The sequence below is a fragment of the Somniosus microcephalus genome, chromosome 1 (genome assembly GCF_052327205.1).
Source record: "Somniosus microcephalus isolate GS21.2 chromosome 1, FLI_Smic_1.0, whole genome shotgun sequence".
Taxonomy (NCBI): domain Eukaryota; kingdom Metazoa; phylum Chordata; class Chondrichthyes; order Squaliformes; family Somniosidae; genus Somniosus; species Somniosus microcephalus.
Window position 1 is genome coordinate 176,480,848 of NC_140987.1, and position 16,448 is coordinate 176,497,295.

Sequence of the window (16,448 nt, forward strand, 5' to 3'; positions counted from 1 at the left end):
TCTGTTAAGTTTTAATTTTATTTTGGCTGGGTTAGGAAGGGGCAGAAGGTATGGAGTAAAAGGTAAAGTAATAAAAAGGGCAAAAGCAGGAACTAAGTGTCACAAAACATATTTGAAAGTTCTCTATCTGAATGCACGTAGCATTCATAACAAAATAGATGGGTTAATGGCACAAATAACTACATATGGGTATGATCTTGTGGCCATTACAGAAACATGGCTGCAGGGTGACAATGCCTGGGAATTAAACATACCAGGTTATTTAACGATCAGGAAGGACAGGCAGGAAGGAAGGGGAGGTGGGGTGGCTATGTTAATAAAGGAAGGACTCACTGTAATACAGAGAAATGATATTGGGTCAAAAGATCAGGATAATGAAACAGTTTGGGCGGAGATAAGGAATAATAAGGGGAAAAAAGCAATAGTGGGCATAGTCTATAGGCCTCCGAACAGTTGCAACTCTGTTGGACGGAGTATCAATCAAGAAATAGTTGAGGCTTGTAATAAGGGAGCATCTATAATTATGGGGGATTTTAACTATCATATTAATTGGACAAATCAAATTGGGCAGGGCTGCCTTGACGATGAGTTCATTGAGTGTATTAGGGATGGGTTTCTTGAGCAGTATGTAACTGAACCGACCAGGGGGCAAGCAACCTTAGACCTGGTCCTGTGTAATGAGACAGGATTAATTAAAAAAGTCCTAGTAAAGGATCCCCTTGGAATGAGTGACCATAACATGGTTGAATTCCATATTCAATTGGAGGATGAGAAGGTTGGATCTCAAACAAGCGTGCTAAGCTTGAATAAAGGTGCCTATGAAGGTATGAGAGCGGAATTGAGTAGAGTGGATTGGGAAAATAGATTAAAGGGTAAGACGATACATGATCAGTGGTGTACATTTAAGGAGTTATTTTACAATTTCCAAAAAAAATAAATTCCACTGAGAAGAAAAGGGTGTAAAAGAAAAGACAGCCATCCATGGCTAAGTAAAGAAATTAAGGATAGTATTCGACTAAAAACAAGGGCATATAAGGTAGCCAAATCGAGTGGGAGGATAGGGAATTGGGAAAACTTTAAAAGACAGCAAAAAATAAAAAAAGATTGATTAAGAAAGGGAAGATAGATTATGAAAGTAAATTAGCAAAAAATATAAAAACAGATAGTAAGAATTTTTATAGTTATATAAAAAGAAAAAGGGTGGCTAAAGTAAATGTTGGTCCCTTAGAGGATGAGACCGGGAAATTAATGGTGGGAAATATGGAGATGGCAAAAACACTGAATGAATATTTTGTATCAGGCTTTGCAGTAGAAGACACTAAGAATATCCCAACACTGGACAAACAGGGGGCTATAGGGGGGGAGGAGCTAAACATGATCAAAATCACTAAGGAAGTGGTACTCGGTAAAATAATGGGACTCAAGGCGAATAATCACCTGGACCTGATGGCTTACATCCTAGGGTCTTGAGGGAAGTGGCGGTAGGGATTGTGGATGCATTGGTAATAATTTTCCAAATCTCCCTGGACTCAGCAAAGGTCCCGGCAGACTGGAAAACTGCTAATGTAACGCCCTTATTTAAAAAGGGCAGTAGACAGAAGGCTGGAAACTATAGACCGGTTAGCCTAACATCTGTGGTAGGTAAAATATTGGAGTCCATTATTAAGGAGACAGTAACAGGACATTTGGATAATCATAATTTAATAGGACAAAGTCAGCATGATTTTATGAAGGGGAAGTCATGTTTGACAAATTTGCTGGAGTTCTTTGAGGAATTAACATATAGGGTGGATAAAGGGGATCCAGTGGACGTAGTGTATTTAGACTTCCAAAAGGCATTTGACAAGGTGCCTCACAAAAGATTATTGCTTAAGATAAAAAATCACGGGATTGGGGGTAATATTCTGGCATGGATAGAGGATTGGCTATCTAACAGAAGGCAGAGAGTTGGGATAAATGGTTCATTCTCGGACTGGCAATCAGTAACTAGTGGTGTTCCACAGGGGTCAGTCCTGGGTCCCCAACTCTTTACAATCTATATTAACGATTTGGAGGAGGGGACCGAGTGTAACATTTCAAAGTTTGCAGATGATACTAAGATGGGAGGGAAAGTAGTGAGTGAGGAGGACATAAAAAACCTGCAAGGGGACATAGACAGACTAAAAAGTGGGCAGAGATTTGGCAGATGGAATACAATACTGGAAAGTGTGAGGTTATGCGCTTTGGCAGGAAAAATCGTAGAGCAAGTTATTATCTTAATGGCAAGAAACTGGAAAGTACTGAAGTACAAAGGGATCTGGGGGTCCTGGTGCGCAAAACTCAAAAGGTTAGTATGCAGGTGCAGCAAGTGATTAAGAAGACCAATGGAATGTTGGCTTTCATTGCTAGGGGGATAGAATATAAAAATAGGGAGGTATTGCTTCAGTTGTACAAGGTATTGGTGAGACCGCACCTGGAATACGGCATACAGTTTTGGTGTCCATACTTAAGAAAAGACATACTTGCTCTCGAGTCAGTACAAAGAAGGTTCACTCGGTTAATCCCGGGGATGAGGGGATGGACATATGAGGAGAGGTTGAGTAGATTGGGACTCTACTCATTGGAGTTCAGAAGAATGAGAGGCGATCTTATTGAAACATATAAGATTGTGAAGGGGTTGGATCGGGTGGATGCAGGGAGGATGTTCCCGATGATGGGTGAAACTAGAACTTGGGGCCATAGTCTTAGAATAAGGGGCTGCTCTTTCAAAACTGAGATGAGGAGGAACTACTTCACTCAGAGGGTGGTAGGTCCATGGAATATGCTGCCCAAAAAGCTGTAGAGCTACATCATTACATAAATTTAAAACAGAAATAGACAGTTTCCTAGAAGTAAAGGGAATAAAGGGTTATGGGGAGCGGGCAGGAAATTGGACATGAGCCTAGGTTCGGATTGGTCATGGCCCTGTGGGTAGCGGAGCGGGCCCAGGGGCCGTGTAGCCTGACCCTGCTCCTATTTTGTGTGTCTAATTCTGTTAGATTCAGGAGATGGTTCTGTGATAGTAGATTGGCGGTTAGGATCAGATCAGCCATGATCTTATTGAATGGCGGAGCAGGCTCAAGGGGCCGTTTGGCCTACTCCTGCTCCTATTTCTTATGTTCTTATGTAGTCTATTAAATAGAGGCATGGCAGGGCAGCTCAGTCCCATGCAGTGCACATCCTGTGCCATGTGGGAAGTCCTGGACGATTCACATAGCCTGGATGACCACATGTGCGGGAAGTGTCACCAGCTACAGCAACTCGAGCTCCAGCTGTCGGAGCTTGAGCGGCGGCTGGAGTCACTGCGGGGCATCCGCGAGGCTGAGAGTCACATGGATAGCACATTTCTAGAGGTGGTCACACCGCAGTTTAAAAGTATGCAGGCAGAGAGGGAATGGGTGACCACCAGACAGAAGAGGAGGACCAGGCAGGTAGTGCAGGAGTCCCCGGAGTGCATCGTACTCTCCAACCAGTAGCCTGTTCTGAGTACTGGTGAGGGGGATGGTTCCTCTGGCGAGTGCAGTCAGAGTCAAGTCCACGGCACCACGGGTGGCTCAGCTGCACGGGGGTGGGGGAGGAAAAATAGTGGAAGAGCAATAGTGGTGGAGAATTTGATAGTTAGGGGAGCAGATAGGCGTTTCTGTGGCCGTAGACGTGACTCCAGGATGATAGGTTGCCTCCCTGGTGCCAGGGTCAAGGATGTCACTGAGCAGCTGCAGGATACACTGAGAGGGGAGGGTGAACAGCCAAAGGTCGTTGTCCATATCGGTACCAACGACATAGGCAGAAAGAGGGATGAGGTCCCCCAGGCAGAGTTTAGGGAGCTACGAGAGAGATTAAAAAGCAGGACCTAAAAGGTAGTAATCTCCCGATTACTCCCAGTGCCACATGCTAGTGAGCACAGGAATAGGAGGATAGAACAGATGAATGTGTGGCTGGAGAGATGGTGCAGGAGGGAGGGCTTTAAATTCCTGAGGCATTGGGACCATTTCTGGGGAAGGTGGGACCTGTACAAGCCGGACGGGTTACACCTCAACAGAGCCAGGACAATTATTCTCGTGGGAAGGTTTGCTATTGTTGTTGGAGGGGGTTTAAATTAGCTTGGCAGGGGGATGGGCACCAGCATATAGGGGTAGAAAAGAGGAATAAGGTGCATTAAAGAATGAGTGTGTTGGATAGTACTAGAGAAGAGAGTACTAGAGGTGGTAGTAGTACCATATTAGATAGGAGCAGACTAAGAAAGACAATGAAAAATTCAAAAATGGGTTTAGAATGCATGTACATAAACGCACAAAGTGTGGTGAAAAAGGTTGGTGAGCTACAAGCACAATTTGTCACGTGGCAATATGATGTTATGGCAATAACAGAAACGTGGCTTAAAAACGGTGAGGACTGGGCATTAAATATTCAAGGGTACAAGGTGTTCAGAAAAGATAGGGAAGGAAAAAAGGGAGACATTGTAATGTGGGAAAGGGAGGATGTTCTTGAGGGGACAAGGACAGAATCCATTTGGTTAGAGTTGAGGAGTATTGGGGGTATTCTATAGGCCTCCAAATAGTGAGAGGGAGGTAGAGGAGTAAATCTGCAGGGAAATCGCAGAGATATGCAAGAGCTACAGAGTGGTGATATTGGGGGACTTTAATTACCCAAATATCGATTGGGATAATGCTAGGGTAAAGGGAAAGGAGGGGGAGGAATTTCTGAAATGTGTTCAGGAGAATTTCCTTGACCAATATGTTCTTGGCCCAACTAGGAAGGGGACATTACTGGATCTGGTGCTGGGGAATGAGGTTGGCCAGGTCGAACAAGTGTCTATGGGAGAACACTTGGGTACGAGTGATCATCATATCATAAGATTTAGATTAGCAATGGAGAGGAGCAAGGAACAATCTAGAGTGGAACTTCTAAACAGGAATAGGGCTAACTTCAATGGGATGCGAAAGGATCTAGCCAGGGTAAAATGGAACCAAAGACTGACAGGAATAACTGTAACAGAACAGTGGGTGATTTTTAAGGAGGAGATGTTCCAAGTACAGTCTAGGTACATTCCAACAAGAGAGAAGGGTAAGGGAACCAAAGCAAGGTCTCCATGGATGACGAGGGAGATAGAGAAGATGATGAAATAAAAAAAAAGGGTGTATGATGCATGAAGGGTGAATTCTTCAAGGGAGAACCAGACCAAATACAATAAGTTGAGAGGGGATGTGAAGATGAAAATAAGATTGGCAAAGGGAGAATATGAGAGTAGAATGGCGATTAACGTAAAAGGGAACCCAAAAATCTACTACCAGCACGTAAACAGTAAGCAGGTAGTAAGAGGCAGGGTGGGGCCTATTAGAGACAAAGAAGATGATATATGCTTAGAGGCGCAGGGCAAGGCTAGAATACTCAATGAGTACCTTGTATCGGTGTTTACTAAGGAGGTGGATGCTGACAAAATATCGGTAGAAGTGGAAAAGGTAGAAGCAATGGAAGGGGTGAATATTGATAGAAAGGATGTACTAGAAAGGTTGGGAATGCTTAGAGTGGATAAGTCGCCTGGTCCAGATGGCTTGCATCCCAGGTTGCTAAGGGAATTGGAGGAGGAGATAGTGGAAGGGCTTGCCATAATTTTTCCTAGATGCGGGGAGGTGCCTGAGGATTGGTAAGTGGCAAATGTGACACCATTGTTCAAGAAAGGGTGTAAGGACAATCCTAGTAACTACAGGCCGGTCAGTTTAACATCAGTGGTGGGTAAAGTTTTAGAAACAATGATCAAGGAAAAAATTAATGGGCACTTGGAGAGGTTTAAGCTAATTAAGGAGAGCCAACATGAATTTGTAAAAGGCAGATCGCGTTTGACTAATTTAATTGAATTTTTTGATGAAGTAACAGAGAGGATTGATGAAAGGAATGCAATGGATGTTGTCTACACCGATTTTCGGAAGGCGTTGACAAAGTACCACATAGAAGGCTGGTTAACAAAATTGAGACTCGTGGAATAGGTGGGTCAGTGGCAGCTTGGATAAGGAATTGGCCTTAAGGGCAGTAAACAACGAGTTGTGGTAAATGGCTGTTTTTCAGACTGGAGGATGGTAGAGAGTGGTGTTCCCCAAGGGTCAGTGCTGGGGCGACTGCTTTTTTTGATATATATAAATGACCAGGATATTGTAATACAGAGTAGAATTTCTAAATTTGCCAATGACACCAAACTTGTGGGTGTGGCAAACAGTGATGATGATATCAATCGACTGCAACAGGACATAGGAAAGCTAGCAGGATGGGCAGAAAAGTGGCTGATAGAATTTAATACAGAGAAGTGTGAGGTGATGCATTTTGGCAGAAGGAACAGGGAGAGGCAATATACACTTAATGGTACAGTTTTAAAGAGTGTGCAGGGACAGAGGAACCTGGGGGTTAATGTGCATAGGTCCCTGAAGGTGGCAGGACATGTTGAGAGAATAGTAAACAAAGTACATGGGATAAAAACAGAAAATGCTGGACATACTCAGCTGGTCCGGCAGCATCTGTGAAAAGAGAAACAGAGTTAATGTTTCAGGTCGAGGACCTTTCGTCAGAACTGGCAAAAAGCAGGAAATGGAACAGATTTTTAAGCAAGTGCAGGGGCTGGGAAAGGGGGGAGGGGATGAAAGAACAAAAGGGAAGGTCTGTGATGGGATAGAAGGCAGGAGAGGTTAAGAGACATTAAGAGATATTCAAGGTAAAAGGAGATGAAAATGGGACAGGTTAAGAAATAAAGGATGGCTCTAGATGAAGTGTGAATTGCGCTGGCAGAATGAAAGACAGCTGCTGGGATGTGGGATCTTGGGCTTCATAAATAGAGGTATTGAGTACAAAAGTAGAGAAGTTTTGCTGAACCTTTATAAAGCGCTGGTTAGACCACAACTGGAGTATTGCGTCTAGTGTGGTCACCACACTTTAGGAAGGATGTGAAGGCCCTTGAGAGGGTGCAGAGGAGATTTACCAGAATGGTTCCAGGGATGTGAAATCTTAGCTACAAGGGCAGGTTGGAGAAGCTGGATTTGTTTTCATTAGAGCAAAGGAGGTTGAGGGGTGATTTTATAGAGGTGTACAAGATTATGACGGGTTTGGATAGGCTAGACAGGGAAAGGCTGTTCCCAATAGTTGATGGTACAAGGACTAGGGGACACAGATTTAAGGTTTTGGGCAAGAGATACAGGGGGGACGTAAGGGAAAACTTTTTTACACAGCGAGTGGTGAGGACCTGGAACTCGCTGCCAACGGAAGTGGTGGAAGCGGAGACACAATGTTTTCAAGGGGAGACTGGATAGGCACTTGAGAGAAATAAACTTGCAGGGCTACGGGGATAGAGTGGAGGAATGGGACTGACTGGATTGCTCTACAGAGAGCCGGCACAGACTCGGTGGGCCAAATTGCCTCCTTCTGTGCCGTTATGACGCTGTGACTCTATAACCCTGTTATATCTATGTTCAGAATCCTTAATGCTAACAGTAACCGGCAAATTTTCATCTCCTACCGCTCCATTTATCGACATGAATGGGGCAGTAGCGTGACAAATAGTTGCAAAACAAAATTACTGACATGCTGCTGGAGGCTCACTTGTTGCGATTTTCAGGTGGGCTTCGTTTTAGGCTGCCAATGCCCCAGCCCAAAGCCAGGGGTTCCTAATTAAAATGGGTTGCTTCTATAACGTTGTTAGGACCCAAACGCTTTTTTCATGTCAATTAGTGATTACTACTGTGGCTTACTCAACACCCACCCCCACCCCCACGAACCATGGCTGGTGGAAGTCAGGAGGCAGCCATTTACAGTACCACATAAAGGAATCATAAGCTGCACTCAGGTGAAGCTGGAAGCAGGTTTGACAATGTATTTTTCTTCATTATATTTTTAAGCCTTAAAGGTTCCTTTAAGTTCAACTCCTTGCTGCTTGTGTGCTCTTAGCATTTAAAAAAGAAAGAACTTGCATTTATATAGCGCATTTCTTTGCCCTCAGGACGTTCCAATGGGCTTTACAACCAATGACGTACTCTTGAAGTGGAGTCACTGTTGTAAGGTATTTCCCCAACATTTCAATCTGCTGCTCCATTGACTCTCCCTCCCCCCCCGGATCTTTTCAGCCCTCCCAATTAAGGTGCTGCTGCAGGTCCACTTCAGTCTCTGTGCCACCAGATCTCTCGCCCTCCCAAATGGCAAGCTGCCTAAAAACAGCACAATTAGTGGTAGCAGCTCGCCTCCTGTATTTAAATGAGGGCCGATCTTAATATCGTTCAGACCTTCCCACCCATGTCATCAAGCGGGAGAAGCAGACACCTGATGCACACCAGCAATGAAAATCAACTCCGAGGTGCTTTGAATGGAAAATTGCCCCGATCACCGCTGCTTAACTCCTAACTTTGATAGCAGAAAAAATTGCCCCAAAAAGTAAGAAATATATATTTAGCACAGCACAAAGCTAACACATGGATAATTAACAATCTGTCACGTTGCACACTTATTCCAGACCCCAGTGCAAACTGAGAGTAATAGTGATTGAAGCAGAATCCTTACTGAAAACTGTGTTGGCAATTCACAGTAACAAATGCCCCAATGATGTTTTTAAAGTGGCAGATCTGCTGATAGAAGCCTGAGTCTTGATCATAATTTTACAAATGCAGTAGTTGTCACAGAAGAGCAATCCTGCAGGGAAATAGCTGGGATTTGCTTCTAATGGACCAGTATACTACAGATTTAGTGTTAATGTGATTTAGTATTTGTGCTGCAGCAACACAAACACTGCAGTATAACTCTTGAGTGAAGTTGATCGAATGCTACAAAGAATTCTGGCAAGTGATGTGAGATTACATCAAGGAGGTTGTCTCCGGCATTGTCAAACTTCACACCAACTGAATATAATTAAGCTGTTTAAGATGATCAAAGGAGTTGATAAGGGTAGATAGAGTGAAACTATTTCCTCTGGTGGGGGAATCCAGAACAAGGGGGCATAACCTTAAAAGTAGAGCTGGGCCATTCAAGGGTGATGTTAGGAAGGACATTTTCACACAAAGGAAAGTGGAAATCGGGAACTCTCTCCCCAAAAAGCTGTTGAGACTAGGTCAATTGAAAATTTCAAAACTGACGTTGGTGTGCCTATCCTGCCAATGGACTTGCAGGATCTTGTGGAGGCAGCGATGGTGGTGCCTCTCCAGTGCTTTGAGGTGCCTGCTGTACATGGTCCATGTCTCTGAGGCATACAGCAGGGCGGGTATCACTGCTGCTCTGTAGACCATGAGCTTAGTGCCGGGTTTGAGGTCCTGGTCTTCAAACACTCTCTTCCTCAGGCGACCGAAGGCTGCACTGGCACACTGAAGGCGGTATTGGACATCGTCATCGATATCTGTCCTTATTGACAGTAGGCTCCCGAGGTATTAAGAATTACGGAACCAAGGTGAGTAGATGGAGTTAAGATACAGATCAGCCATGATCTAATTGAATGGTGGAACAGGCTCAAAGGGCTAAATGGTCTACTCCTGTTTCTATGTTCCTAAGCAATGGTAAACCTTCATAAATCATTGGTTAGGCCTCAGCTGGAGTACTGTGTCCAATTCTGGGCACAACGATTTAGAAAGGATGTTAATGCTTTGGGGAGGGTACAGAACAGATTTAGCAGATGGTACCAGGGATGAGGGATTTCAGTTATGTGGAGAGACTGGAGAAGCTGGGATTGTTCTTCTTGGAGCAGAGAATGTTAAGGAGAGATTTAATAGAGGTGTTCAAAATTATGAGGGATTTTGTTAGAGTAGATAGGGAGAAACCTTTTCCACTGGCAGGAGGATCATTAGCCAAAAGGCACAGATTTAAAATAATTGGCAAAAAAGCCAGGGGGAGATGAGAATTATTTTTACACAGCAAGTTGTTATGATATGGAATGCACTGCCTGAAAGGGTGGTGGAAACCAGATTCAAGAGTAACAAATAGTAAAATGGAATTGAATATATACTTAAAAAGAAAAAAATTGCAAGGCTACAGGGAAAGAGCAAGGGAGTGGGACTAATTGGATATCTCTTTCAAAGATGGCACGATGGGCCGAATGGCCTCCTTCTGTGCTGTATTATTCTATAATTCTATGAACTGCCAGTTACAAATACAACAACTTGGCCTAGAAATTCAGTGGTTTGCGCCAGCCGCTAGCGCCTTAGGAGGAGATGTGGGGAGCTAAGTGGCTAGCGCCTGGGCGCAGCGCGATCTGCGCCTCTCGCGAACTTCAGTTAAGATTTCGCGGCGGTGCAAAACCTTTGCTCGTGCTCAGCTGCGCGCGCAGATCCTGACGTCATTTCATGGTGCAACGCCCTTTGTGCGCCCCAAACCGGAAATTCAGTGGCGCCGGCCTATTGTGCGCCTGGCGCCTCTAGCGACTGGTAGAGGGGAACGGTTCCCAGTCGCTGCGGGGCGCGGGGGTCGCTAATTAAAGGGCACTCCTCCTGCAGTATAAATGGCAGCCATTTTGCACCACTCCTTCTTTGTGAGAGACGGATCTTTGGAGAGAGACAAAGGTAGAGAGCTTTCTGGTTTGGCTCAACACTCGCACAGGTACTTGTGGCTTCAGGCCACAGCTTTGCACTTGTCTTTAACTTCAGAGCCATAGCATTGATTGGAAACATATAATGGGGGCTGCAATGGGTGGAAACGTTGGGCTTCTCCATTGCATTCAAAGGACTCAGAGACGCCGTGAGAGAGTGCCAGTCATGGCCAGACGGAGAAGGAGCAACAGGCATCGGCAAAGGAGGCCTTACCCACCCAGGGTATACCGCCAGCAGTTCTCATATCTGAACATGTCTGAGGAGCAGCGTGTTCGGAGGCTGCGATTCAGAAGGGCGGTGGTCACTGAGATCTGCCACCTGCTTTGCGGAGATCTGCAGCCACAGCTGAGGAGCAGGACGTCTCTGTCGGTGGCAGTGAAGGTGACGGTGGCTCTCAACTTCTATGCCACCGGCTCCTTCCAATCCGCTACTGGGGACATTTCCAACATCTCCCAGTTTGCGGTACATTGCTGCATCCGCCAGGTGACCAATGCCCTTTTCAGAAGGAGACGTCAGTTCATCTCCTTCTCCATGACCGTTGACAAGCAGCAACAGCGTGCAATGGGCTTTGCAGCATTAGCGGGCTTCCCCATGGTGCAGGGCGCCATTGACTGCACGCATGTGGCTTTGCGGGCACCTCTAGAGAATGCCGAGGATTACCGCAACCGGAAGGGCTACCATTCGCTCAACGTGCAGTTGGTGTGTGACCACAGGCAGCTCATCCTAGCTGTCAATGCCCGCTTTCCAGGCAGCAGCCACGATGCCTTCATCCTGCGCCAGACTTCTGTGGCAGACATGTTCGAGGCCCAGCCTCACCCACGAGGATGGCTTCTCGGGGACAAAGGCTATCCTTTGTGCACCTGGCTCAAGACCCCGCTCCGTGCGCCCAGCACCCCTGCTGAAGAGGGATACAATGACAGCCATCAAGCAACCAGGAACATCATTGAGCAAACAATCGGCGCGCTGAAGCAACGGTTCCGCTGTCTGGATCGTTCCGGAGGAGCCCTACAGTACTCGCCTGAGCGAGTCTCCCATTTCGTTGTCGTGTGCTGCATGCTGCACAACCTGGCTATCCGCAGGACTCAGCCACTGCCAGCAGACATTGGAGGACCACCAGAGGAGGAGGAGGAGGAGGAGAAGGACCAGCACAGGAGGGAGGCAGAAAGTGCAAGGGCCGCCCGTCGGCGGCTTATTGCAAGTCGGTTCTAGGCCCCCTCTCAGGGAATGGCTTGTGCCAATGGCAGAAGATGAATGTAGCCGCTCCACAAGCCCTCAGCCGAGCAGGGCAACCAGGACTTCCAAAAGAAAGCATGGACAGTGCGATTTAAAAAAATTTATTACTATGATACCTCTGTGCCCTTCCCACATAACAAACTAATGGAGAGAAACCCCCCCCAAAAACACAAATACACCAGTCTCGGCCTTTACAAGTAAAACAAATACACCAGTCTCGGCCTTTACAAGTAAAACAAAACCACCAGTCTCGGCCTTTACAAGTAAAACAAATAGACCAGTCTCGGCCTTTACAAGTAAAACAAAACATTTGGCCACACCTTCTACTTTTTCCCCTGCGAGGGTGATTCGTTTCGCATCCATGACTGGCCCCTACCCGCCCTGCAGCTCCTCCTCAATGGGACCCCAGTGGCTGCAGCAAGGCTGGGAGAAGGCTGCTGAGCGTCAGATGGTGAAACGGCAGATGCCCTTGGGGGTCAGCCTGGACCAGCTCTGGGCCTGGAGGGGCCGGCTGCTGTCTGCTCCAACTCTGCTTGGGCGGCAGCAGTCTGTCCAATGGCTGGTGGCAGCTGCAATGGAGGAGTGACAGTTTTGGCTGCAGGAATGCTGCCAACCTGACAGATCACAGGTACTCCCTGGTCGGCTGGTACATTGGCACTCGCACGGGCCAGCACTGCAGCATGCGCAGCAATCTGCTGAAGCACAGACTGCTGGGCTGCTGCGGCGCGGCGAGTGCCCTGGCGATGCCTGGCCGATCCAGCGAGGGTGGCAGCAGTTAGTGCCCGTGTGGCCCTGGTCTGTGTCTGCATGACACCAGCCAGTGAATGCACGGCACGACTGAGCACTTGGCTAGAAGCCGCCTGTGATGCAGCGAAGTCCTGCAGACTCCTGGCCTGTGCTGCACTGAATTGTTGCAGACTCCTGGCCTGTGCTGCCCCAAATTCCTGCACACTCCTTGACAGTGACTCTATGGAGTCAGGCATCCTTGCCACTGCAGCCATGAGCTCAGTGTGCCTGCGCTCAGCCTGGGCGCCCATTTCCGCTAGGATCCGCACCTCCTCTGCGCTCACCGTAGCAGGACTGGAGGCCGCACTCACCCTCCGGGGAGAAGGCCGCCGAGCTTCCCCACCCCTCCCGCGTTGCTGCAGCCCGCTGGTCCCCGGAGCTTCACTATCCTCCGAACCTTCCCCCCTGCTCCCCTCCAGGGAAGACGTGTCACCATCATGGCCATGGGCTGCCTCGGCTGAGGGTGTCCCTGATGGTCTGTCTTCCTCTTCCTCCTCCTCTATGTCTGACTCGGACACAGTGCCAGCTTGAGGGGCCGCCTCCTCACCTGGCGAGTCACCATCTGAAAGCAGGGAGGCACAAGAGTTGCTTTAGAGTGAAGACAGGGCGGCAGCGAGGGAGGCATGAGTGCTGCTATGCACTGCATTGGTCCGACAGTGGCAAAGGATGCTGGTGTGAGGCGCAAGTGGAAAGAGAGAGGTCAAAAAGGTGATGCCCTTACCATTGGGGCCCACAACAGGGTCGGCATCTCCACTGGCGACGGGGCCAATCAGCCGGCCTGACATAATGCGCTCCACACACTGCTCCAGGTCGCAGAGCTGTTTGAGGTCAGGATGGCCTCCCCCGGTCTGACGCTGCTGCCTTCAGTTGTGCGCCAGCTTGCCCTGCAAGAGAAAGGACGGCCTCTAAGTACAGTGTGAAGCCCTGATCTTGCCTGCACTGCCTCCCATGGTGGATTAGCCGTGACAGTGTGAAGCCCTGATCTTGTCTGTACTGCCTCCCATGGTGGACTAGCCCTGACAGTGTGAAGCCCTGATCTTGTCTGCACTGCCTCCCATGGTGGAATAGCCCTGACAGTGTGTAAAGTCCTGAATGTGCAAGTGATTTTCATGACAGTCCCATAGCTGCTGGATGAGGGCTGGGCATTAGGGCTTTCAGGTCCCTTTGCCCATAAAGTGAGGTGCACATGCAGGGATGAGGAGGACACTGGAAAGGGTACTCACCCTGACAACCCGAGTGAGGTCGTTGAACTTTTTTCGGCATTGTACAGGAGTCCTGGCAACCACGCTGTTGGAGGTCACCCTGTTTGACACCTCCCTCCAGGCTTTCCGATAGGCGCTGGGCAGCGGCCTCCTGCCACCTTCAGGGAACAGAACATGGCACCTGCACTCCACTGCGCCAACCAGCACCCTCAGGTCACCCTCGCTGAAGCGCTGCGCTCTCTCCCTGGCCTTCTCCATTGTCCTGGGCGTTGAACAGTTCAAGCAGCAGTGGTCAGGCCTTGCTTCAGGGCTGCAGTGTGCAGGGCGTGGCAGCCAAACAAATCCACCCTCCCCCTTTAAGAGCTGACCGGCGCCAGAGTGTCTGCCTTCAATCAGCAACTCGCCGCACCTGCGCTGCGCCCGCCCTCGGGGGTAGCGCCCCGGACCGCCGGCTTAGCGCCTAATGATAGTCGTGCATCGCCTGTTTTAGCGCAGCAGCAACCTCTTGGGGCGATGCAACTGAATATCGGCGAAGGTGGCGCTAAGTTGCGCCGGGCGCAAACTTTAGCGGCCGCCCGGCTATAGCGCCCCAAACGTGGTTATACTGAATTTCTAGGCCCTTGTATTTATATAGTGCCTTTAATGGAGTAAAACATCCCAAAGCACTTCACAGGAGTATTATAAAACAAAATTTGACACCGAGTCACATAAGGAGATATTAGGGCAGATGACCAAAAGCTTGGTCAAAGAGGTAAGTTTTAAAGGCTTAAAGGAGGAAAGATAGGTAGAGATGCAGAGAGGTTTAGGGAGCGAATTCCAAAGGTTAGGGCCTTGGCTGCTGAAGGCATGGCCACCAATGGTTGAGCTATTAAAATTAAAGAAGCTCAAGAGACCAGAATTAGAGGAGCGCAGATACCTCAGAGGGTTGTGGGGCTGGAGGAGATTACAGATATAGGAAGTGGTGAGGCCATGGAGGGATTTGCAAACAAGAATGAGAATTTTAAAATTGAGGTGTTGCTTAACCGGGAGCCAATATAGGTTCGCAAGCACAGTGGTCATGGATGAATGGGACTTGGTGTGAGTTAGGACATGGGCAGCAGAGTTTATTTTAAGATTACTTTACAGAACTTACTTAAAACCACCTTTATAAATTTAGACAATATGTACGCATGTATCTTTCATATAATTTTTAAACTTTAAAAATAAAGTTTGGTAAGTCCCTAGGTTGTCTGTTGGTTCTCTTTACAATTTTAATGTACGTGAAGATCTATCATCCTTAGTGGACTCTAATTACAACTTTCAGATCTGGTGGCCTATTTCTGACAAATTGTTCCTTAAATAAATGTTTTGGACCAGTCTTTATGAAGATTTGCACCAAAACTATGTAAGTATTTTAATTGAAGGTGAGGACAAATTCTGATTTAAACTTGATAATGCAATGTTTGACAATGTAGAGCATTCTGGTGATTGCTGTTTTTTCATTGATAGACAAGCTATATATGTTATTTATGTATATTTAAATGCTCACATAATTGCCTAGAAATTCGTTTGCCCCAGAAAACGTGCATGGAGGTCGTGATGCGCTTGCAAATCATGCCCGTTCGGAGGACTGCAGGCAGCATGTGAACTTTGTGCTGCCTGTTCATTCCCATGATTGTGGTGTTCAACCCTCTGCTGAACATGCTGCTGAGTGGCTGAATGCTTAGCAGGGGGCCCAAATTTGTGCGAGGTTAGCACCAATTAAAGCTAGCCTGCACTACTTTAAGGCAGTCTGCACCTCTTAAAGAGGAGGTGCATTCTGCCGGCAGCAGATCATTCAACTGACTGAGGAAGACAGTGGGAAAAGAAATCACTTAATGATGGCACAACAGAGGAGAGAGCATGCACCAAGGTTGTCTGATGCAGCACTGGAGGCCTTGGTGCAGAAGGTCAATAGGAGAAGAGAGGTGCAGAAGGCCCTCCAGGCAATTGAGCAAAGCAGATAGCCACTGTGGTCAATGCCAGTAGTGTAGCCCCAAGGAATTGGGCGCAGTGTAGGAAGAGGTTTAATGGCATCACGCAAGTGGTCAAGGTCAGTAAATTCATCTTCAAATGTCATATCCCAGAAACTGCACCACTAATCTCACACACTGCTCAAGTCACCATACCCCATCACTCACCTACCAACAATCTCTATCAATCACGACTCATACCTCACGTTCACATGCTCCATCTCACCCTCACACACTTAGCACTGCTGCAAGCCTCACACCCACATCTCACACACGCTGTCAGCTATTCAACTATGATAGGCACATCACCCAAACACATTGCAGCACACTCAATGACACGTTTCCCTTTCTCTTGCAGGAAATGGTGGCACATAACCGACGCCAGTAGAACCTAACCGGCGGGGGACAGGCTTACCTGCATCACCTCACCCACATGGAGGAGACGATGCTGGCCATTCTTGGGAGGGACATGGTTGAACTCGTGGCCAGTGGCAGGCCTGAAAGAATACAAGATGACAGTATCCTCATACGTAATCCTCTTTCTCACAGCCCACTTCCCCCTCACCCGACAAACGCTTCTGATTTACAAGCTGCACATGGTGTAAGCCTGCACCTCTTACTATCCCCCCCACTCCGCATCTCACCAGAAGCCTACCCTTGTGCCTTTCTCATTTCAG